Source organism: Buteo buteo, chromosome 6 (genome assembly GCF_964188355.1).
Source record: "Buteo buteo chromosome 6, bButBut1.hap1.1, whole genome shotgun sequence".
NCBI classification, from domain to species: Eukaryota; Metazoa; Chordata; class Aves; order Accipitriformes; family Accipitridae; genus Buteo; species Buteo buteo.
In genome coordinates this window covers 24,890,759-24,915,732 of record NC_134176.1, presented here as the reverse complement: position 1 = coordinate 24,915,732, position 24,974 = coordinate 24,890,759, and the positions used below count along the sequence as shown (strand labels likewise).

The following is a 24,974-nucleotide window of genomic DNA, read 5'->3' as shown; positions in this document are numbered from 1 at the left end:
TGTCTGCAGGTCATTATCTTAACAGTCAGCTGTGGTTTGTAGCTGAATGGGGGAAGGATGGAGTCTTCTATTGTTAGGAATTTGCCTGTGCACGGGGTGATCATAAGCATGCTTTATATGATCACTGTGACTCCTTGCATAGAGTTGAGCACAGTATGTTCAAGACACTGCAGTTCAGCTGTGACTGACACTTGCCTAGCTGTGTCCGGGTTGTAACAGTCCCCTTGACTTAACCCCCGGGGGCTCTTGCTGAGACAGTCACAGGCTAGGCAGAACTTTATTAATTATAACCTGTTGGAAACCTTCTCTTTTATTAGGATGGCAATATGAAACGTAGCAACTGCAGACCTGGTGGGTCTTCTGACTCTATTTCTGCCCTTTAGCTGAAGGATCTGTTCCTATAGGAGGATTCTGACTTCTGTTTATGCAAGAGGCCAATGCTGAGAGGCACCGCTGCATCATTTAAGCATTGTTTTATTGCAGTTCACATCCTGATCCTAGATCTGAAGAATGGAAAGTTTCAGAGCCTCCAACACTAAGTCTGGGCATCCAAACAGCATTTTGCCTAGTAGAAATCTGCTTGTTGCAGAATGACTGTTAAATTTCTGTATTAAGCCTGCATAAGGATTCACATATCTTTCTGCATGACGGGAATCAGGTCTATGCAGACGTTTAGACATCAGCATATGGAGCGTTGTTGAGTTCTATATGTGGTCTAAATCTAAGAGATCTGTAGGTCTGTGAAGTTGTGTTTTAAAATCTTAAAAGAAATCCTGTCATTTCAGAGACCTGCAGAGCTCTCCATTGAGGACTAGACATAGTATAGATCCATCCTGGGATGTAGCATTGTGTCTGGTTTAGTAGAAGTGTGGAGAGCTGAGAGATAACAATAATTCAAAGGAGCTTAACATTGGCTCCTTTCTAATTATAAGCCATGTTGATTGGATTCTAAGAATGTTTTATTAAGTCATCTTCAGTCAGGGGAATACTGATGGCAATGGACTGTTATGGAGCAGTATTTGTGGTGGTGTGAGAGGTGCGCTGTGGGAGGGCTGTGAAGGCTACTCTATTTTTGGGATATAAAATTGCAGTGCAAGGAGGAATGGATGGCACCTTGCTGTGAAATAATATAATTCATTCCCATTTCTTTACAGTATTGCCCTTTGAATGGGCAGTGACATGGCAGCCTTGTCTAAAGGCAGCTGCCAAACCTTTGCTCATCCATGTTCAGTGCAGAGTTTCAGCTCTGATAGGGATCGTTTGCATGCAGCAGAACTCATTCTCTCTGAGTTGCATTGGTGCAGTGCCAGTCAGCTTGGGGAGGAAAGGCAAACCTGCTAACTGGAGCTTTTGCTTGTTTACTGTATATTTTTATCTCCCCTTCAATCTTTTTCCTTTTTTTTTTTTATTTAAATATTTGATGTCAGTTGATTTATTTTTATGACAAATGATTTTTTCATTCCAGAAACAGAAAGCAATAGATATGCCAGCATTATGGGGGCATCTGTTCTCTACTTCTAATTAGTCCTTTTCACCCACTCACTTCTAGGCCATACACAGAGATGCATGACTTTTTTTTTTTTTAAACTGTTTCATCCATTGCAATGGTACCTATCTGAATGTTATGCCAAAGACAGACCATCTATGAGGTCTTAAGCACTGCTAAAAGATAAATAAAAGCCTTTGCATGCAGTTGATTCCCCAGGGTCAAAGTCTGTGTTCAGTCAGGTGTGCCCTCGGGGAAGATTGTTGCCTTTTCCTTTAAGTGCCAAATACCATCACACAGATTAATCATGAATCTGTTACTTTGGTTGCTAGATTACACCTCCAACCTTTTGTTTTATGTCATGAAATTCCATGTCCCCTCCCCCTGTGCTTTTTTTTTTTTTTTCTTACTAAGACCTGATGTTGTTCTACCTTTCACCCTCAATGCCTTAAAACAGGGTCATGTCTCAGACTTAGAAGGGATCTAGGAGTACTCAGTACATTCTAGGATTGACGGAGTCATTTATTTATTCTGGATGTGATGGATTCTGTCTATCCTGGATGACTTTATGCTTTACTACTATAAGTTCAGGGCTGAATTGGTTGATAGAATGAAGGAAGGAATCCACTGGGACCTGTAGTCAGTAGTCACAGCTGGTTTTTGATAGGAGCTTTACAACGATTTCAAGGAAAGGAAGAATGAAAAACCTACAGCAGGAAAAGGAAGCATGAAAGTTGGTCCATTAAACCATAACAGGGTATCATGAGTTTAATTTGAGCAGGGGAATATATAGATGTAATGGTCCTCAGTTTATGCCAATGGTGAAATTTATGAGGCTCTGAAAGGGCATCAGAAGGGGGAGGTAGTGAGTGTTGTATTGCATGGGAGATGTTAAGTGAGGCAGCAATGGCACCAACAAATAGATCATGGGGAATAATCCTGGTCTGATTGTGAGGGGAATGGATGAACTATCACCTTAGCTTATCTTTCTCACCTGTAACTCTCATGTGGATGAGACACTTTGAAGCGCTGAGAATTTCCATCAATATCTGCGATAAGTAAAGGCACGGATCATTCTGCAGCTAGTAGTATTGCTTCTGTAGGTTTGAAGCATCTCTCTCTGTTCTCTGCCTTGGACACAGCTCACTTTTCTGCATGTTTCAGCACTCCACATGTTTTGCTTGCCTCACTCTCTGCTTCACAGCTGCTGCATTAAATCCATCTGTGGACGCTTAAAAGATGGTATGGAAATGTATTGCTTGCCTTCAGCAATAGCGGTGGTTGGCCAGTTGCATTGCTCCCCTAGCCCATCAGCCTCAGCATTGTGGTGCTTGTGTTTGCTGGACTGTTCCTTCTGAGTGTATGGAGGTGAACACATGTTCCGTATTAATCTTCATTTCAATGAAGTTGTTTTAGTTCATGCTTTATTGCAGCGCTTTGTAATAATGCATCTGTAATGGCAGCCCTTGGGGCAGCAGTTGCATGTGGCAGGCTGAGTGCCTGAACTGCTCCTGAGAATGACTCCAATCATACAGAATGAGGCACTCCCTGGTGCACCATCTGAATTTATAATACCAATTTATATGGTGCCCTAAAGCAAGCTTTGTATTTGCTCTGGGACACAGGGGCCAGGCTATAGAAGGGGAGCTGCTCTCCATTTTTTTTCTGCCCCTTTTTCAAATATATGCATTTGTCTAGCTTTCCAACTTGCCTGTCTTAAAGCCTAGACTGAGCCAAAGAAATGCAAGAATATGCCTTGATACGCAGTGGTGGGTGCAGAATCTGTAACTGGGCAAAACAGGCCTGCCACCAGTCTCATGGCATTAGTCAAAGCCTTTCACTAGGTGCGCAGGGGAGACATGTAGGAGGACACAGTCCTGCAAGCAGTGTAGGGCAGAGTCCTGGCTGCCAGTTCATTATGGTCAGGCTTGTGTGGTTGGGAGTCAGTATTGGCTTAACCTCCTTTGAGAAAACAGGTGATGAGATCCAAGCCACTTAGAGTTGGGTTTTCAAAACTCAGTTAGGGTTGTTTTTTTCTGAGATAGGTACCCAGTAGGATTTTCAGAAAGTACTTAAATAGCATGGATATCTAATGCCTATTAACTTTGAAAAAGGAGCATATAGTGCTTTAAAGGTCAAAAGCAATGCTTTAAGCTTGCCCTGGAGATACGCCGCACCTATCGTTAAACACAGACTAAAAGTTTTTTGTCAAAAATAGTGTTCGCCAAGTGGAAAGAAGGTATGTTTTGCTCTTTTAGGCTCCCTGGAGGATTTTGCTTATGCTAGAAAATTCCCGCCCCCAGTGTTTATAGCAGCAGGAAGACAATTTTGCCTCCTCACCCCAGTTTTATTGGACTCCTGTTTGGGGTTCCCCATCTCACCTTAAATCTTCAAGTTATAGACTCATGCAAAACAAAGACGTTTATTGCCATCTGATTGTGAATGAGAATTACTTCCTCCCATGGACAGAACAATCTTTGGCACTGTGTTTGTCTGGCACATGAGTAGAGAAAATAACAGATTGTTTCATTTTATCTTGTTTATCCAAAATGGTGCATAAGGTTTTAAAATGAGATAGCCCAACCATTAGAAGGGCACTGGCTACAGCAGTTGTTCCTTGTCCTGAGAGCTTCCCAACTGATCAGTTAGTTACAAAAAATGCCTGCGAGCATCTTTGAGGAGTTCATGGGATAAAAGAAATTCTGCTGGGGAAACCTACACTTCAGTGACTGTGGAGCAGATCTGAGCTTAGTCATGAGATGGGTGCTGTAGTGGGTGTGAGGGGGCTGCTTTTTGAGAGAAGGAGAGGGCAACCTGTCTTGTCCTGCACTGATGCTGTTGTTCTGCGCTGATATCCTTATTCCACCTGCTCTTCTTGGCTGGGGAGGGTTTCTGTCTTGTGTGGATAACCAGCCAGCTACAGGTAAGTGTTTGATGTGAGATTGCTAGGGGTTGATCCTGAACAATGAACACAAGACGAGATACAAAACCCCAAACTGCCTGTGTTTCCTACTTTGTTAGAAGTGTTATCTAGTGGTTACAGCAGGAAATGTTCCTATCTTGTACCACTGGTCTTGAGGAATCAAGGTGTCTGTACTTCAGGGTTGCTGAAGGGATCAAGGGCAGAGTGGAAATAATATTTAATCTTACTTGAGTTGCTGGAGCTCTTCAAGGAGTAGCTCCTGTGGATGCATTATCTGAGCATTTTATTAAACAAACGTTTATCTTTCACTTGTGTTAAATCCAGCTTCTCTGATTGCATGTCTTTCCATGCTCTTGCTCTTTTAGTACTCATCAATTCCTATTCTTACCCAACCCTGCTCATGGACAAGCAGGTATGACATGGTATTTGTTGCCAGGGAAGCACACTGTGATGTCATTGGTTCATTTTCACGGCTCCATCTGAGGATTCGGAAACAAGAAGAGGAGGCAGAGTTCAAGTGGAGTAGGTAGTAAAGAATAAGGATCTGCTGAGTCTTACTGCAGAGGGGGCTGATGACATCTCAGAAACTGGAGTGATCCCATGGAGTTAGAAGACTCAAGAAACAAGAAAGGATGGAGTTCAAAACTGGTGGAAGTACTTGGAATGTTTGTGTGTTAACTCTGAACTGTGGCTTTGGTTTTGACCATTTCAGTGGATGCTACCTGCAGAAACGGTTCTCTTCCTTTTGGGCCAGCACTGAGTCAGGGTCACAGTGGGATTGTTGACAATGAGAGATAGTAATGGATGTTTTTCTGTCTTAGACTGTCTGTCTTAGAATGAGGTATAGGTAAGTGTCTAATATCTGGTAGTGGAGGTCATAAAGCCAATGTGACAACCATCAAATTTTATATTGCTGGATGAAAGAATGTACAGCTCTCTTTTTTTATTTTTTTCTTCCCTTGCACACTCAAGTGTGCGTGCACATCTGTCTCATCTGTTGTTGTTATGCTTGTGTATTCCTAACTATAAATACACATGAAGAAGACACCCTTTCACAATGATGCTCTTAAAGATAGAGGGAAACACTGTATGAGACTTGGAGAAGGACTTGCTTCATTTTTTTCCCAAATGTATTAGCTGATACAATGAAACATACTCCCTTTCCCTACATGCATTGCCCTGAATGTGCTCCTGCAGCATTTGCACACACACCACTCTTACTTAAGTCCTCTTATGCACTCTTCCTACAAGGAATCCTGTCATCTGAACCGGTTCACCCTTACACGCCTGGGTACACACATCAGGTTTTTTGGCACATGCTCTCCCATTCATACACTGCCACACACTCAAATGCGTGTCTATATAGTTTCTGTCCCCTGTACAATCAGCTAAACAAACCAGTGCTCAGAAAATTGCTCCTGTATACCCTATGTAGAGTTTCTCTGTAACTATTAAATAAATGCAACGGAACATTCTAGGAGGAAGAAAAGGTCTGTGAATCGAAAATAAACAGATATGTCCTGCAAGTGGCCAGAATAACTTTGGAGGTTGAACCTCCCACTGGAGTGAAAAATAACGTTTGCAGGAGAAGGGCTTAGAACTAATCCTCTGAAATGATGGTGAAGGGAGTTCTGACCAGGTGCTGTCATGATTACTCTTTTCCCATCTCTGTTATTTCTTATTATTGTAATGAGTTTTGCTCTCTCAAGTAGGATAAGGTCACCAGTGAGATAAGATCAGCTTCGTTTGGCACAACCAAGATGATCTGATCGCAGTTTGGACTGCAGTTTCTAAATTCACCTTGGGTATTAACTTCTGGGCAAAAAGACACTGAAAGTGCTAACATGGCAAAAAAAAAAAAAAAAAAAAAAAAAAAGAAGAAGAAGCCAGAGAGATAAATTGCATTCTTGCCTTGTTGCACAGACTTCCCTGCCACTGTTTCAATGGCAAATTCCCCTTGAGCCTCATTTCTATTAAATGAGTACCATACAAATGCTTGATTTCAAGAATTTGGTGAATGCCATTCAGAGAACCTAAGGAAAAAGCCCAGGAGATTTTACTCTCTGGGAGAGTATTACAGTGCAGCCTCTCTTCCCATCCCCTGCTGCCATACTTGGGGTATTAGTTTAGATGGAATCTTCTAGATCTTGCATTACAGCATTTGGACATCCTGGCATGATGGATGATGCCTCTAACTCCTGCCTGTTCTGTCTTCCAAGCCTTTTCCAGGCTCTGATCCCTATTCTCATCACCCCTGCTTAACAGAAAAGGGGGGGACCAGGAACTGGTGATAATGGCACGTACAGTTTCCACTGCCATCAGGGAGTTAGGTAGCTCCTGTAAGCCAGCTTGCTCTTCTAGCAAGATGTAAGCAAAAGTTGTGCTTTGTGGGTACTACAGCCACTGCCCTGAATTAGGAAGCTCAGATTTCGGAGCAGCAGTACCACCTTGAAAGCGAACAGTTCCACGTAGCAACTTACTGAAAATTGCACCAACTGAATTGCCCCCGTTCATCGACAGCACTATGTCTTTTAGTTAAAACAAGCACATGAGCTTGGTAAAAAGTTTTGGAAATTTATTCTAAAGGGAGCAAGCAAAAGAAGATAACATGTTGTCTATGCCTATGTATTCTTGCCTTTGCCTCTTCTCTCCAGTGGTGGGAGCAGAGACCTCAGTGCCTATGTCAGGAGGGAGTGGCCAGGTGTATAAATCTGCTAATGTGCCACTGCTAGTTTACAAGGATTGTTGGAAAGAGAACTGGCTGTTTTCTTAATGAAGACACCAGAAAAGGCTGGTGCATCTACTGATCATCTTATAGATGGGGACAAAATACTTTATCTAGAGCATGTCATACATTTTTAGAAGTCTCACCATAATGCAGTGGCATAGGCTGGGAAGGGGAGCAGTATTAGAGGGGACTGGTGCCAAACCTCATTGGGGTAATGATTTTTTTTTTCCTTCCTCTCCTTACAACTTGTTTGCAAACTGCAGGGTTAGAGCTAGAGATGTGAAAGAAAGAATTGGAGGAATTAGTCAGAAAAATCTACTCCCCTATTGAGCAATTAGAGTATTGCTTGCTGGACAAAGAACTTCTTGTACTGCACTGCTTTCTTCTTTCCTCTGTTTTGGTTCACACCCTGGCAAAGATGTGCCTTGCAACCTTAAAGAAACTTCCCTACTCTTTTAATATTTTTTCAGTACTCTCTACCTATTTATAAAATGATGTCTGCTATTTTGGTGCCTAACTGTAACAGTTTTTCAGAATTAGAGTTCTATGTGTCCGAGTTATGCACAGTAAGATTTTTTTCAAAGTAGTTATCTTCCTTGGTTCATATATAGCACTCTGAATAGAAGCTGCTCACTTAGATGAAGTCTTCTATCCCTCTTTCTGATTTATAAACATTTCATATGTGAGGGTCCTAGGTTTTTCTTTTTCGAGTTGAAAGAATAGTGTGTGCATGAAAACTAGCTTGTTTTCCCCAAATCTTCTTGGGCTCACTTTACCCTTTATGATTATGCTGGCTACAAGCTCCCATTGATAGTTTGTTTTTTCTCTCAGGGTATGTGCTGTGTTCTGTCTGCCAAACTACAGAGGTTTAGGTTGGAACTAGAAGTGGAGACTGTGCTGTTGTTGCTGATTTTACATGGAAGATGCTCGGGTGATAGGCAGCCAGATCAAAATGTTATGCAAGTACGTATGTGGTTTTAGAAGACCTCGGAGAGTGAAGGGCCAGAGGTGGTACGGTTTCAGATGACTACCTCATCAAATCATTACTTTGATAAACTGCAAGCTACGAAATGCTAGATTGCCAGAACTATCAGCAGGGAAAGAAAGGTACTAGAAGCCAGATTTTATTGCCAGTTGCACGTTTTAAATCGGGAGTTAACTACTGAAGTAAACGAAGTAATACCTGATTTTCTTCACAGTAACTGAGACCACGATCTAATCCCATGCCCTGAGGAGGGATTGATAGTTCTCACTGCCGTTACATTGTCCATATAAAACAGGAAGCTTAACAATAACCTGCCTTTGCGCAGACATTTAAAGGGATAAATTCTTGTTCTTGGGATGCTGATTTTGAGTTGGGAAGATGCCTCTTTGCTGGACCGTTGTCACCTTGTTGAAATAGGTCTCCGTTATCTTCTCTGTGCATGTATCTGAATTTGTTAGGGGATGTGAAGGACTGTGTTTCCCAGAGAAACTTCCCAGGGGGCTCCTAATGCTACTTGAAACTATTATTTAGTGTTTCTGTGTGACTATTATCCACCTCAGACACAGCTGCATTTCGATAGTGGGCAAAGTGATCAATGCATACTGTATAAAATAATTATTATTTATTATTTATTGAGTGCTGTGAATAGGCTGTCTGCTATGCAAAATGCAGAAAAAGACAAAAAACCTTTGAATACATGATCAGAAGGGGAAGGAAAGGCAAATAGCTTTCCAGTCTGTCCCTAGGGCAAATGCATTTCTAAGTGTCTGGCATTGCAGTATGAGCATCATACACAAATTTTACAAGATCATAGGGTCTGGAGAGAGGGGCCAGAAGGTTTGATTTCTCACTTTTGGTTTTGCGTGCACTTCATGTGCATAATGTTCCTGCCTGCTAGTCGTCTTTGAGGTGGACTTCCAGCATGATAACACATTAAAAATCTTCATATAGACGTTCCCCACAGAAGGCGCTCTGAATTATGTTGTTTACTGTGCTAAGTGCTAATGGTGATAAAATGATAAATATCAATATTTAGGATATACACTCTGAATGCAGTGCTGACCCCAGCGCAGTCGATGGTGTCTGTCAGTGCCATTGCCTCTACTTTTACAAGTGAGGAAACGAGTGGATAAAAAGTTTGAGAGATTTGTGCAAGGTAACAAGGAAACGTAGTGGCTGGTTTAAATGAAATGGGCAGTGTATCAACTGAGTTGAAATACCCAGTAGGTTTGGGTCAAACGCTGAGCTAGAAGGGAAGAATCTTTGTGAACTTTTAAGAGTTCTGGGGGGATCACGGAGGTGAGCGTCTGAGGAAGGCAAGGCGTTACCTCCTGCTCAGATGGCAGGTGCCTGCTGGCCTGGGTAGCGTCGGCAAACGCTGGAAGGTAAAAATAAGCCGTATCTCCCCCCTCTCCTTGCTGGGACCAGAGGCGCAAAAATACCCCCTCGCTCTGCCGGCCCGCTGAGGCAGCGCTCGAGGAACGAGACGCTGCCGGGGCCGGAGGCAGAAGGAAAGCCTCCAACCCGCTCCCGGGAGCAGGCGGCGGCCCCGCCGCAAGCGCGGGAGGAGAAGCCCGGCGGAGCGTTGCTGCCCCTGCCCGGGGCCGTGCCCGTGCCCGCTGCCGCGGCCGGGCGGACCGTGTCGGGGGGCCGGGGGCGCGGGCCCGCGGTCTCTTTAAAAGCCGGGGCCGGGCCGGGCGGGCGCGGCGGCAGGGGGCGGCGGCGGCGGCGTGCGCGGGGCTCGGGCTGCTCCGGCACCGCGGCGCGCTCAGCCCTGCGCAGCTCCGCCCGCGGCCGCCCGCGGCTGGCTCGGCTCGGCTCGGCTCGGCACGGCACGGCTCGGCGCGGCCAGCCCAGCCCAGCCTTCCCGGGACCCTCGCGAGCCTCCGCGGCTGGGGCCACGCTGGAGCCCCCTGCCCCGCAGCGGAGGCGAGCCGCGAGTTGGCGCGGCGGCCGGCGGCCGCCCGGCTGCGGAGGTGAGAGGGGGCGGCGGGCGGGGGGCGGCACGGCACGGCACGGATCGGCGGGGACTGCCCGCCCGGCGGGCGCTGGGCGCTGCCGCTCCCGAGCTCCGCGGGTGGGTTTCTCCTGATCCCCCTCGCGACAACTATCTCGGATCGTTTTATTCCTTCTCCCCGTTCCCCGCTGCCCCGGCGGGGCTGGGCGCGCACCGACCCCCTGCGACGCTCCGACCCCGGCTCTTTTTGCCCGACTTTTTGGGAAATCACAATTCCCACGGCGGGGCTTTTCGGAGTGGAAAATAGGGGGGGCCTCGCGAAAAAGAAGAAGACGCTACGCTGAGTTACGGCAGGGAGACGCTTAGAGAGAGCCTACTGTTTGACTGAAGCTTAAGGATTTCTTTTTAAAAAAATTATTAATGAGGAAAGAAGAGAGGCTGAAGATGAAAGTTTTTTTTCCTTTAATATTTTTTTCCTCTTCCAAGTCTTCGGATCTATTACAGTAGTGCCTTTCTTCCCCGCCTTCCATTTGTTTGTATTAATGATTTAGTAGCCGTCTTGCCTGAAAACTTCCACCGTGAGCGACTGCTGTGGGTTTTCAGGCAGTCAGTGACCTTAAAGGTTGGTTCAATGCTTTCTTCGTGCAAGATATATGTGAAATAACCACTGTCGTGTTGTTTTTTTTTTTTTTCCTTTTTTCTGTCAAAAAAAAAATGCACCTGCTTTATAATTTAAAAGAAAACATCATTCAGACAGGGAGTGATGTAATTCTCCTACCTAAGGGCACTGACTCTGGTGCTTTGCAGGTGACTTGTCTTTTGCTTACTCTTTAAATTTATTTTAATTGCAGTCTTTTGCAGCTAGGAAGTAACATATTTACCCAGTGCTCTTTGAGGATGCATTTTGTTAAAATTGAAATCTTTCTCTTTCAAAAAAATTTTTTTTCCTGATTTATCCCTCCCCAAAGAAAACAATAAAAAAGATTAGGCATGAGATCAGTGGCAGAAAAACCAAAGGATCAGGGAGGCAGAACCCAGGCTAAAAACATTGAATCGTTTATAAAAAGGACACTTTCAGCCTTTCGCTTTTCCATGCTCTCTTTCCACCTTTCTATGGTCAAACTGTTCAACGCTTTGTTGCAAACAGTTTTAAGAAATTATTTCTGTTTTTCCTAATTATTAATTGTTCCTTCTGTATTTTTTACTGCACGTAATTATTCCACGATAAGCACACAGCCCTCCTAAAAAGGTGAATATTTAAGCGACCGCTCACCAATATCTGCTTATTGTATATTTTGAGGGGCTATTTTTTGAGGGGTGAACTCTGAACTAGACCTGCGAAAAGTCTAAGAGGGATGTTGAATAGGTGGGGGAAAAACTGATCACAAAAGGTTTTGTTTGCCATGACGATACAGTCAGTTGTTAATTGTAACGTGAACCAGAAGGGTGTTACGTCTGTCACTGGTTTAAGTTAAAATGGTCATCGGTGTTAAGTTGGGCAAGTTTATCTAAGGGTTAGTAGTATTTTGGGGGGAGGAGGTTGTAGAGATTATTGCTCTTGGTTTTGGGACTGGACGCACTTTCAGCTGAACGAACTAGATTATTGTATAGACATAATTTTCCATTTCTCTTTTCCTTTTTGGTCTTTGGCAGTTTCTTAAACATTGGTGTCTCTCTAATAAAGTATCTGGTTTTTAGGAGTAGGGAGGTGCAGCTGGGGACATTGGAAGTTTGGGGATAATGGGAGCAACAGGACTGTATTTATTTATTTAAAAAAAAAAAAAAAGTTAGGAGGTGAGGATTCTCTTTCTGGAGCATTCGGGCACCTTCCGGTGGGGTTTGTCTCTAGGCTTTTAATTATTTATTTTACTTTTGTCCTTTAAAAAATGAAGTAGAGCAAAACCAAAATGAAACGAAATAAAATTAGAGTAAGCGTTAAAAAATAAATAAATAAAGGAAGGGAACGACTGAAAGCCCAATACTTGATTTCATCATCCTGGTGGTGATGGCTTCTCGATAGAAGCGATATCTGCCGATATCACCCCTGTTCCATGGCTGTAGCCTGGCCTCATTTTACGCTGCGTTTCCACTGAACATGTTGACGTGCTGCTGCTTATATAAGGGGAAGAACAAATTCAAGCGGATTAGTGCTTGGGATTTTGAGATCGGCTACCCAGATCGTGTTGTGGGTTTTTTCCTTTCCTTGGGGGAGCTAATGGGGAAAGGCTGGAGAATGATGGGAGGGGGTGAAATCGGGATTGGGGGAAGATGGGGGTGATGCGGGGAGCAGCTTATTCGCATAATGTCTGCGCTGCGTCCCTTTTTCTTTTCTTTTTATAAACCCCATTATCTCTAAAAACACATTATTCTTCAGCCTGGTCTAAAAAAAAAAAATAGTGGGAGGGGTTAAAATAGCGAGGGGGTTTGGTATGGGAGTCATTAGACCCACTGCTGCAAAACCAAGATACAGAAATCCATCTGCACCAACATTTCGGGGGGAGGGAGGGCATAGAGAGGGGGGAAGGGATGGATTGTCTATCTTGGATTAGCGAAGTGGAGCTTTGTATTCTTCGTTTTCCTCCCCATTTTCTGCCATTTCCCCCCATCCCCCCCATCCGCACACCCGCTTTCCTCCTCCCAGCCCCCACCCCCCCCGAAGGTTTCTCGTCCCTTGACGAGAAAATTCTGTGTTACATCCTGATGGCTCTGCGGCTTTTTTTTAGTGCATCACAACAGTGGCATGATGACCTTTGCTTCATGCCACACAGATTCGGGTTCCCGATAGGACTCTGACCGCGGCTTAGGCACACATGCACACACTCATACACCCGTAGTCGTGTACCTAGGACAGGCCGTGATTTAATTCTGATTTTTGCATGTGCGTCTTTTGTGTGTGTCTGATAAACATTGGCAGAGGGTAGGGAACGCAGTAAATGCCAAAGGCACGTCCATACATTTCGCCAGCCCCTCTTGCCGCTCTCTTTTCCTGGACATTGTGTCACACATCACGAGATTTTGTATTGGGGAGGGGTGTGCCCTGTGTGGATGGCAGGGGCCTGGGGGTTAGAGGGAGCGTATGTGTACTGGGGAGGGAGGAATTGCGGGGTGGAAATGGACCTGACGATGCTAATAACATTATTTTGGTCAAATGAACGTCTGGTGATAATGATTCAGTGTAACCATCCGTGAAATACATGCTTGCGACACACTGGAATAAAGGTTACTCCAGGGAGCTCCGGCGGAGTCAGGCATGCTCAGGGGAGTGAGCTGTCCCCTTGATGGGGGAAACAAAATTCATAAGCACCCCCGGCCCCCTCCCTTCCTGATGCCTCTTTGCATGTCCGAGCTGGAGGGCATTGCAATGGAGAGAGGGGGTGGGCTGCACTGGAGCCAGGACCAAACAAAGCCTTCCCGCCTCGTCCTCCTGTGCCATCCTCCCTTGCCCTCTTTGAGCTTATCCGTGCCGTTGATCCAGACGATACAGGAATATCGCCATTTCCATGCAGTCCCTGCCGGAGGCTGGAGGGTGGTGAATCGAGAGGGGGCGGGAAAGCTCCTTGTGTTTCTGTTGTAGGATGTGCAGCAGATCCATGGCTTTTTGGGTCTGAGTAGAGCAGGGAAAAGGCCTGGGGGGATGGGGAGCAAAGGAAGAGGAAAGTCTCTTCCTCTCTCCCTCCATCCCTCCCTTCTTTCCCCCACCTAGAACATAGGGAAGGGCCAGGCAAGCCTCAGCAGGTGGCTGCAGGTAGCTGATGTGCAGGGGTGGGGGAGCCGAGGCAGCGAGAGGGAGGCTTTTCCTGGGTTTCAGGCAGGCCAGGACCCTCTCCAAGGCTTGCAGACCTGCTCAGCACCCTCCTTCTCTGGGTGCTAAGGACCTCACTGCTTGGTCACAGGCTGCTCACACCCAAGTGGAGGGGAGCTGGGGGAGAAAGGTGCTCTTGCAGTTCCACCAGCCACTGCTTCTCATCTCCTGCATGTAGTTGTGCCTGCTCCAAGGTCTCCGCGTTTCTGGATCTTTCCACTTCATGGAGCAATAGCAAAAGCTGAATAAATAGATCTGTCCAGGGCTATTGTTGTTTGCCTTTTGCTTTTCTCCTTTTTCTCTGACCTTGAGGTGCAATGGTAGACTACAGACAGGAAGATGGAGCAGGGACATGTCTGGAGCCCCACACTTTTAGTGTGGGTGATGCCTGGAAAGATACCAGTTTCCCCCACTCCCCTGCTTTGTGCTCACCAGAGCAAATCTTGCCTCAGCTGCCCAGATTCACCAGCTTTTTGATCTCTCCCTGCCCTCCCCTTTACCCCAGTCACTTCAGATACGGATGTCGGATGTTGTGCTGCAGCTCCTGTGCTTGTAGGCCAGCCATGGCTGCTGTTGAAGATGAAGCAGTGGCCAGCTGAGCAACAGGCAGAGGGTGCTGCAGGGCCCACATGCCTGCTCCCCCCTGGAGACTCCCTCCCTGGTACCCTGCAGGGGGAAGGTGGGCCCTGGTCTTATGGTTCTTCCGTTTCCCCAGTGATTAAGGTACTAGTGTGTTCTCGTGGCACAGTGAGCCTCCGTTTATGAATTATTTGTTAGCAGGAATAGGAAGGGTTGGAAAAAAACATTATTGTAGGTAAACTTCAATGATTGCAATGTGAGTTTTGTAGCTCAGCAGTCCCTGACTGTGGTGCTTTGTGCTTCCTTGAGCTTGCACAGCCAATGGAGCAGAGTGAATTTCACATAGCGCTGGAATTTACTCCTGACCCCGCATGATTTGCATCCTTGAAGGGAGAGTGGAACTCAGTTCCTGCAAAGCATTCAGAGGGTGGGAGGTGGTGCCGGGATAATTTGTGGTAGCAATGATGGTGGATTTTAAGACCTGTCCCATGCAAGTCCCTGTGCAAAAAGGAAATAAGTATGCCTCCTCCCTCCCTTACTTTCCTCCCTTTTCAAGCAAGGGGTGCTTGCTTGAAACCACCAAGCCATCAGGTGCAGGCAACTCTTACTCTTTTTTGTGTTAGGACTGAATTTAAACCCTTAACCTAGAGGACACCTTCAAACTGTAGAAGACCTTCTGGGTCTTGTCTGGCATATTCCTGGGAGGGGAGAATTTAGTCCCTTTCTTGTTGAAGCAGCAGTGGTATTTTGGTAGATCTACTGAACTACTTGCTTTTGTTTTCTGCAACATCCTCCAGGGCTCTTGAGTTTAACTGTCTTGAGAAGTGGAGTGTATTTTTCCCCCTTGATCTGTTTTCCTTTGCCCTCTCCTCAGCTCTGTGCTCTGGGCATGTGCAGGTGGATGTCTGGATACCGGCTGAGCTGTGATATGCTGTATCAAGGATAAGGACACACAGTGATCTGGCCAAGAACAAACTGAAGAAGCCAGACGCTTTGTGATGACGAAAAGCCAGGATAAGAAATGGCCTCTTACAATGATTCAAGAGACATGGTGTTTAATTTAAAACCAAAATGCATCTAACTTTATCTGCCCTTGCCCTCACCAGCATGAAGAGGAGACAGGCTTTATTTTGGGACTATTGCCAATGCAACTGGAGCTAGAAATTACCCAAATTTTGGTTTAGCTTTGGAAATTTTTATCAGCTGTCTTCTCCCCCTCATCCCCCTCTTCTAGTTAATAGCAGAGTCTGTCAATCTAGCAGAGTTGGCTCTTAATTCATACAGCAAGTAGTGAGGAAGATATTTTGCATTTCAGAAACCAAGATGCTAGAGGGGTTCGTAGCTTCTTGAAACCAGCACACTACATAATCTTGGGTCAGGTCATTTGCTTTTTCTTTTCTTTGGTTTCTCCTCACATGGGCATAGACAAAAGCGATTCATGTGTGTAAAGGACTCTGAGAATCAAAGATGATGTTTTGACCTCTCACCACCAATCCAAACAGCCAGACCAAGACATATTTATAGAAAGGCAGCATGGGAGAAGTTTGTTCTGCCTTTCTCGTTGTAGAGTGGATGGCAGTGGATAGCATTTTTAGTGCTCTGCATTTGTACCTTTTTTGGGGGGGGCATGGAAAAATCATGACTTTAGGTTGGGCTAGCCCAAATATTGTTTTACTGAGGTCTGGTAGGGATGAAGTGCAGTGTCCCTGTACTGGTGCATTTGAAAAATTGAGCAATAAGACTCCTAGTGGAAATACGCCAGTGGTGTTGGAAGATCCTGTGTTATTCCTTAAGGGAAGGTGGGGATGCAGTTTCTTTTGTTGCCATTCACAGAAAAAGGTTCTCTCTGAGCACTGTTTACAGCTTTTGGGATCTGTATACCACGCAGCCAGCTTGGCAGTCCTCTGTCTGGGCTAAAGCCTGCAGCCTCTTGGGACTCAGGGCTGCTGCAGGCATCACCGTGTGGCTTTGCAGAGGGTGATGGAGGTTCGTCCACAGCCATCAGAAGTTCAGCTCTGTCTGAAATGTGTCCCCTTGCTACAGAGTGGACGAGCCCTTCATCTGCCTTGCTTCCTCATGTCTCTTAGAGCTTTCCCCTTGTCTCTCACAGCCATGTTCCTGAATTCTCTCCCAGGCATGCTCCCCTGCCTGTTTCTTGTCTGCTGGCAGCAGGAGTCAGCCAGGGTGTTGGGAAGGGGATGTCAGGGATGAGGGGGGCTCTGTCAGCATACCTGTCATCTCTCAGCAGTGTGTTCAGCTCCTGTCCTTTCCAAATTCCTTTCCTCTGCCCTTGATGGTGAGGGACGACTTATTTTGAACACAGTCTGCTTGTGTCATTCCTGGCCCTGCCGCTTGTCATCCATCACATCACGGCAACTAATTAACACTAGTAGCATTGGATCCTGGGAATGACAGTGCTGGGATAGTAGACTCTTTCAAAGATCCTGATGTCTCTCTTCATAACTAGGGCAGCCCAGCCCAGGAGTTCATGGACTCCGTTGTCTCTTGCCTGCTGCACCAACTGTGTAGTGAGTGTGCCTGTGTGTTTAGCAGGGAGGGCGCCCAAGGCCTAGGCCTGCCTCATAATGCCCTTGACGGTGCTGCAGCATCCCCTGCATCCAAGTACCTCCCAGCAGCCGGATGAGAGCCAAGGAATGGGATAGAATAATAATTGATGAGGATGGGGGGAGGTATGATGTAAACCTTTTGAAGCTGCCGGTAGCTTCTCCACTGCCTTTGGGTACGTATAGCTGTGCGTAGTCCCAGAATCTGTTTGTGAGTTTGACCCTGGGAGCATCCTCTGCTCATGGCAAAGCATACTGTCCTGTTTCCGCTGCACTGCTAATCTTACTGCTGTGTTGATGGGGGGTGTCATCAGGGGAATCAGCGTGCTGCTCCCATGGGGATGGCAGGGTTAAAGGCGAGGCATTGGTCACACTGTGAGGCTACCCAGAGAGCACTTGCTCCCATTCTCCCTCTACTCGATGTCTTTCCTGCTGTTGTGAACCACTTCTAAGGAGGGGAAGAGTCCCATGGGGATGGAAAAGAAGATAACTGGGCAAGAGGATGATGTTTGCTGGCAGCTGAAGGGGGATGAGGAGAGGAAGAACTCTCCAGTGGGGTAACTGTCTGATGGGACTGGCTGCATCTGCAGAGCAGGGAGGTGCTGGCTTCATTTCAGTCTGCTGTTGCAGTCCATTTTTTTTTTTTCCAATAATGTGTTAATTAAACATTGATTTCAGGGGAGAAAGGAATCTGCTTGGACTGCAGAAACTAAATGGAGTGTGGAGGAATGGGATCTGGTGAGGAATGTGTGGAAGGACCTTCTGTCAGCTGTCTTCATGACCAGTCATGGAGGGAAGCAAGGAAAGGGCTGGAGAAAAACCTATTCACCTTAAGCTTAGAGTCTTTCACTCATTTTAAGGGGGAATCTTGTTCCTTCTGTAACTGCATAGTTTTCAGCTGATGCATGCTGAGGAATTACCGGGTGGCCAACTGTATTTTCTTATAAAATATAAGTAATGAAATACTTCGTTTTTATTAAAAAGCAAAATGGAAAAGAGATTTTTTCAAGGTATGTTAGTGTTCAAGAGGTTTTCTGTTCAGTTTGGCACTCTCCTGATTTTCTACTCTTGTAGTTACTGTGGTATCTATAAATTAATTAAGCTGTGGTGCAAGTTAAGGCACCAGTCGTAATGGCGTAGTTGCTCTCATTACTTGCAGATATCTAGTAGCTCAACTGACCTTCATTTACTGCATGTGGATAAGTCAGTCACTGAACATGGGCATGACTGTGATGTGCACATTTAACATTTTCTCTTCTGGTCCTCAGAGCACTGGAAGGTGAGACAAGATTGTGATATCTCCCTCCCTGGCTCGGTTGAACTCTCTGCTGTTCATTAGACTGGAAGAGCCAGTGGGAGGCTATGCTGCCCTCCTTTTGTGCTTCCAGGTGTTAGGGACGCATAGGGAAGATAAGAGTCCTTGCTTTTAGTCTGAGATCTTATCTGGAGTAAACCTCTCTGCTGATGTGAGCAATATATTCTTACGGCATTAAACAGTTTGATTTGAATTATTTTGACCACTGTGCTTTCTGTCTTCACTAGTTCTGGGAAATAATGGGGAGGAGGGAATAACCTGTCTGACCTTTCTGAGCATTGCGTAAGTCTGAAAGTGATCTTGCAAAGATCTCAGTCAGTTCATGGCAATAAGCGAAATGGCAGCATTGTCCTGAGAAGGAACCCATCTTGCCTGCTAAATTCCTTTCTGCACCATCTGCAATATCAGACTACAGAAGGATCTGCTGTAGCAACAGGATGCATTTGGAGAGGAATGGATTAAGCCATGGAGCAACTATTTTCCAGGAAGATTTTTGATCTGTTGATGGCTGGTGAAACCCACAGAATCACAGAATGGTTGAGGTTGGAAGGGACCTCTGGAGGTCATCTGATCCAACTCCCTGCTCAAGCAGGGCCACCTGGAAAAGGTGACCACGTCCAGACAGCTTTTGAATATCTTCAAGGAGGGAGACTCCACAACTTCTGTGGGCAACCTGTGCCAGGGCTTGGTCACCCTCACAATAGAAGAGTGTTTCCTGATGTTCAAACAAGACCTCCTGTGTTTCAGTTTGTGCTTGTTGCCTCTGGTCCTGTCACTGGGTGCCACTGAAAAGAGCCTGGCTCTGTCACCTTTACACCCTCCCTTCAGGTGTTTATATACATTGATAAGATCCCCCATGAGACTTTTTTCTTCTCCAGGCTGAACAGTCCCAGCTCTCCCAGCCTTTCATCATATGAGACATGCTCTTAATCCTCTTTGTGGCCCTTTGTTGGACTCTCCCCATGATGTCCATCTCTTGTACTGGGAGGCCCAGAACTGCACGCAGTACTCCAGGTTTGACCTCACCAGTGCTGAGTAGAGGGGAAGGATAAATTATGAGTTCTGTGAAAGGAAAGCTGCATGTATCTGAGAACAGAATGGAATAGTTCCAGTTGGAAGGCACCTACAATGATAATCTAGTCCAACTGCCTGACCACTTCATGGCAGAACAAAAGTTAAAGGATATTAAGGGCACTGTGCAAATGCCTCTGACAGGCATGGGGCATCGACCACCACTTTGGGAAGCCTGTTCCAGTGTTTGGTCACCCTCTCTGTAAAGGATTGTTTCCTAGTGTCTGGTTTGAACCTCCTGATCCATCTTTGAACCATTTCTACACATCCTGTCACTGAATAGCAGGGAGAAGAGATCAGCAACTCCCTCTCCACCTCCCCTCCTCAGGAAGTTGTAGAGAGCAATGAGGTTGCCTCTCAGCCTCCTTTTCTCCAAACTAGACAAACCCAGAGTCCTCAGCTGCTCTCCACAGGACCTGCCTTCCAGCCCTTTCACCAGCTTTGTTGCCCTCCTCTGGATGCATTCAAGTACCTTGACATCTTTCTTAATTTGTGGGAGAGATTCCAGTTTCTTTAATTGTTCTGTTACTATGGCTAGTTACACACTGCAATCTTTTTGTAAACCATGAAGAAAAGAAATTTTAAATTATTGACTGTTTTGACTTTTTTGGGGGACAGAGATAGGGAATGCAGGAATCCTGTGATGGGACTAAGGCCAACCTTCTCATGGGACTCTGTTTGCCTGATATTGCATTGAAGTCCTGGAATCAGCTGGCTTGTCTGGTCAGCGTATGCAGCACTTTGAAAGAGGGTATGATACAACATAATTTCAGGTGTATGCATTTAAAATACCTGCTACATATCTGGGAATCAAAAGTTAAGCGCTTTATGGGGAAAATACAAGGAAACAAATTGATCTTTGATGTGATTTCATATAAGTAATTACTCAAATACTTATTGAGGGTGTGTCTAACAACAGTGGGCCAAAAGACATAGTTTTGTTAAGCCAAGTCTTAAGGATTTAGCTCAATATAATTAGTTTTTTAAATGTGTCCCTTGTTTTCCTTGTTGGTTGATATGACCTAGTTAATGAGTTGCTAGCAGCTCTTTTTGGTACTAGCTTGGGTCATAGAGTGATGTAGTGCCTGGGATGTTGCAGTACTTTTTTGGCAGTGGATTGTAATTTCATTGAGTGAATGTGTTTTATGAGGCTAGAGTGAGCTACTGTTTTCTTACTAAGATCACAGTGTATCAGATAGAAATGCAGAGTGAAAAGGGAGTAACAAATTGATAGGCTTTTGATAAGACAGTAACTCTTTTTAAGAAGTTTGCCTGAACACAGCAGTTCTTCCTTCCATGCTGTCTTTGCTGCTGACGTGTAACATGAGGCAGGAAGTTGATCTGCTTTCTTGGCACAACATAGGTCATATACCTATTAAACTGGAAAATGGTGTGAATTTGATAAGAAGAAATTTAATAAAGACAAATGAAAAGTACTGTACTTGGGAAGGTGAAATCAAATGTCTACATGTAAAATGGGGGATAACAAGCCAGGCAACAGAACTGCAGAAAAGGATCTGGGAGGCACTACAGTGAGTCAGAGACTAAATGTGAGTCAACAGTGTGGTGACGTTGCAAAAAAGCAAATCTCATTTTAGGGTATATTTAACAGGAATGTCACGTGTAGCACACAGGCAGTAGTTTTTCTACTCTAGCAGCCGCTGCTGAAGCCACAGCAGAGCACTGCTTCCAGCGTGAGCAGCAAAACCAGAAATGGTGGAAGGAGATGAGGAGAGGACAGCCAGAGTGGCGAGCACCACCTGTGAGGAGAGGCTCCAAGAACCAGGTTGGTTTAGTCTAGAGAGAAGATTGATGAGGGACGTGAGAAGTCTTCCAATATTTAAAAGCTTGTTTTAAGACGACAGTGATTAATTGTTCTCTGTGTCCACTGGGGATAGGACAAGAACTAATCAGCTTAATTTGTAGCAAGGAAGATGTGGAGATAGGTGCTAGGAAAAGCTTTATAAGTATTTGGATAGTTAAGCATGAAAACAGCTTCCTGAGGGAGGTTGTAGTGCCCTCATCACAGGAAGTTTTAAGAGCAGATGAGACAGAGACACCAAATTTTATCTAGGTTGTTTTATTATAGTTTTGACTGGGTCAGAAGGGGAATGGGCTGCCTCAACTCCTGATGTCTGGTCCCAACATCTCTTGCACTCACTGAAAGGCAGGCTTCTCCCCTTACTGGCTGTTATGGTGGGAGTGTGGGGAGGCAGGGCCAGGGTGAAACACACCCTCTGCAAATGCCCCTGCAGCACCTTCCATGCCCCTGGCATGATCCAGTTTTACAGTGCATGTCCCAAAAAGGCCTGAGGGAGCTTGTGCATTCGGCAGTGTTGCATTAGCATCCAGCACTGTAAGCCTTTCTATTTCTGCAGATAACAAAGAAGCAGAAGGCTGGTCCAGCTTTTTACATCCTTGTAACTAGGAAATGGAAGTTATTCAAGACTCTTATCCTGGTTACTGATTAACTGACAGTGGGAAGATTTGGAGAAATGATTTGGAGTTGGAAAAGAAGACTTACACTTCTGCTTTCACCTGTTAAAAACCACTGCAGGTTTGTATGGCGTGTCACAGTTACTACAAGAACATTTTTTCTGTGCTCTTCCAACAAATGTAGTGGATGAGGGCAAAGGATTTTCCTCACTGCAACACCTTTTCTTCCAGTTACCTAAAGCAGAGTAGTGTGTATTAGGCATTGCAAGGGGGCACGTTACCACCCAGTGGATTTGAGAAGAGGGAACCTAACACCTGACTCAGTAAAGACATATACTTCAGTACTTGTGAAAGGGGCTCATGGTACTTCCAGAGAGGAGGATGTTACTCGAGGAATGGGGCTCTTCTTCCTGAGTGTTCAGCAAAAGTTTTCATTGGCTACTAGAAAGTAATCCATGACATACTATGTGGTGTGTTACTTCTATCTTTTCCTGAATCTTAGATTTACATGAACAGCCTGTCTGGAGCCAGTCAGGCCTAGGAGTGAATTTCTGAGCATCTCCAGTGCAGAGAGCTGGTTCCCCTAACAAACCTCAAAGAAGGAAGTTTCTTCCTTTTCATTTAGCAGAACATCCAGGAACATATACTTGTTGAACTTGATCAATGTTGGGCTTGGCCACTATGTGTGTGCACAGTTTATAATGTAACCGTTTTCCACCTTCTTACATAGACTTGTAACTTCAGGCTCTTGCCATTTTTCAGAGCGAGTGGAGGATGAAGATGATATCTTCTACTTCTTGGTACTACAAGTGAGTCAGGGTTGACACACAAAAGTAGGAGGCAACAGTTTGTGTGTAGGAAGCTTGTTCTGTCCAAGGAAAATCTAAGGGTTATATGCAGGGTGTTAGTCCTGCTGCACTGCAAGGCTGGTATCTTCTTCTGGAGCTGAGTTCACACACACTCACCATTTGGAGCATATGGAGAGCTCAGCAGATTCAGGCCTCAAGGGATGACTGGTGAAATGGTCGAAGGTATGTTAGGGTGTAATTATTTGTTTATGAGGCCCCATATTGCACCAAGTAAAAATTGTTTATGAACACTGCTGTGAAGTCAGGAGGGAAACATTCGAACCCAAGGAGATAGTAAGATATAACCTAATTATTGTTGTTATTATTATCCCTGCCTATTGTGGTAGCACCTACACAATCCTGGTTCAAATGCAGAGCATAAAATGTTCCCTGCCCCAAACAGCTAGCAAGCTAAGGATGAGACAGGAGACAACAGATGGACACAGATAACTGGGGGAGTACAGAAAAACAAAGATTGGTCAGCAGGATGGGTGGTATGATAGCATGTTGACAGCTTAGCTGTTGTCAGGCTTTCTGTAGGCATGTGGCAAAGGATTACAACAATAATTCAAGCTGCGGCCTTTGCTTTGGTGTTTTTGTCTGTGCATCTTCCATCTGCTTTATTTAAACAGCTTAATTCTCACTTGAGGTTTTTCTGTCCCCAAACTTCCCCTCATTCATCTGATGTAGGTAGGGAGACACACTGGTCCAGCAATGAAGTGTCCACTGCAGTTTTTAAGGGAAGCTGTAGTTTTTTATTACACAAAAAGAATGAGACAGTAAGAACAGGATTTTGATGCTGTGTGTTTAAAAGGATGCTGGGAAAAGACTGACTGATCTCAGCAGGATGAATATCCAAAGTGGCACATTGCAAGAGGTTTGTTAGTCGAAGTGGTGTCTTACCAAGGTAAGACAAAAGCTATGTAAATGCCATTTGTAGGCAACAATTCTGTGCATATAGGTTATGTCCTTGGTGCTGTATATTGGTAAGTGCAAGAATGCCTGAAAGTGTTGGAGGGCTCTGATTCAGCTGCACAGCGAGCAGTCATTCCAGACGTGTAGCTGTACCACGCTGCTGGGTAACTTGGGCATGCTTTGCCTTAGGGGCTCTGCCTATGCTAGTGGCTGCATTCACACGTGTGTCTTGTTTTGGGTGTTACGTGGAGAGGGCCACAAAATGCAGGGTGGACATCAAGTAATTTTAGGGTGTCCTTCTTTCTGAATTTGAATTACATCAACTAACTTTTTGTGGTGCTGTGATGTCCTCTCTCTTTTACTGTGTGGTTTGTTATCATGACACAGTATCACACATCAGGCATGTTATAAATGTGTCTCCTATTAAACCTTATGTTGCCAACACCCATCTCCCACTTTGTCCTGCCATGTCATTTATTGTTCAGCAGCCCAGAAGTGATTGTGGGACATTAGATGCAGCTACATGTTGTACATCATGTGTATAATGCGAGTAGTTAAAATGGTCTAAAACTTAAAGCTTGAACTGTCCAGTCAAGTCTTATTTAAGGTATTCTGGGTGAAGCGGTTGCCAGGAATCCTCCAACACAGGCAAACTGCAGAATTATGGGACTATTAGTGCTAGAACACATTTCTGGGGCAAGTTTTTATGGAAAAGGGATTTGGGTGTTTTGGGGTTTATTCCTGGCTCTACTACAGAATTCTGTGTACTTTTGGAAACAAGTAATTAAGAGTACTGTGTTTTTTGGCTCATGTCTCCATGCTTCAGTTTGTCCTTTATGGATGGTGCGATTTCATAGCTGCTTGTAGAGTTTTTTGGTTCGAAGCTGAAGAGTATGGAGAACGAGGACCAAATATTCATCTCTTCTGAGCTGAACATACCCAGCTCTCCCAGCTTCTTTGCATATCATGCTCTAGCCCCTAACCATCAGGATGGTTCTTGCATTGGTGAAAGCTAATCATATACTGAACTGTGTTGGCAAAAGCATAGACAGCAGGTCAAGGGATGGGACTATTTCCCCATGCTCAGCACTTGTGGGATCAAGTCTGCCTACTGTGCCCAGTTCTGGGCTGACCAGTGCAAGAAAGACGATGACAAAATGCAGCAAGTCCAGCAAAAAACCGCTGAGGAACATTGTTAGTAACTGGCTGCCATTAGGTTGTTGTACCACTGACGACTAGCCTTTGAGTGCAGTGGTCCAGTCAGTTTTCCATGTGCTTTGCAGTACACCTGTCTGGTTCTAGCTGTCTATAAATCATCAAATCGTAGAATATCTTCAGTTGGAAGGGTCCCGTATGGATCATCAA

At 45.2% G+C, this 24,974-nt stretch overlaps 1 protein-coding gene across 20 annotated transcripts in view; it reads left to right on the top strand.

The window, feature by feature from the left end:
* The first annotated feature begins 9,885 nt into the window (after positions 1 to 9,885).
* The window catches only part of NRXN3 (neurexin 3), a 1,032,385-nt gene continuing 1,017,296 nt past the window's right edge, over positions 9,886 to 24,974 (top strand). For 15 of the 20 annotated variants that reach the window (XR_012650705.1, XM_075030063.1, XM_075030061.1 and 12 more), the window contains exon 1: positions 9,886 to 10,098. The gene's annotated coding sequence lies outside the window, so the exon portion shown is untranslated. Of the gene's footprint in view, positions 10,099 to 10,155; positions 10,702 to 11,310; positions 11,329 to 21,918; positions 21,968 to 24,974 lie in introns of those variants that run through there. The other 5 variants (XM_075030069.1, XM_075030068.1, XM_075030049.1 and 2 more) reach the window with 3 other exon arrangements.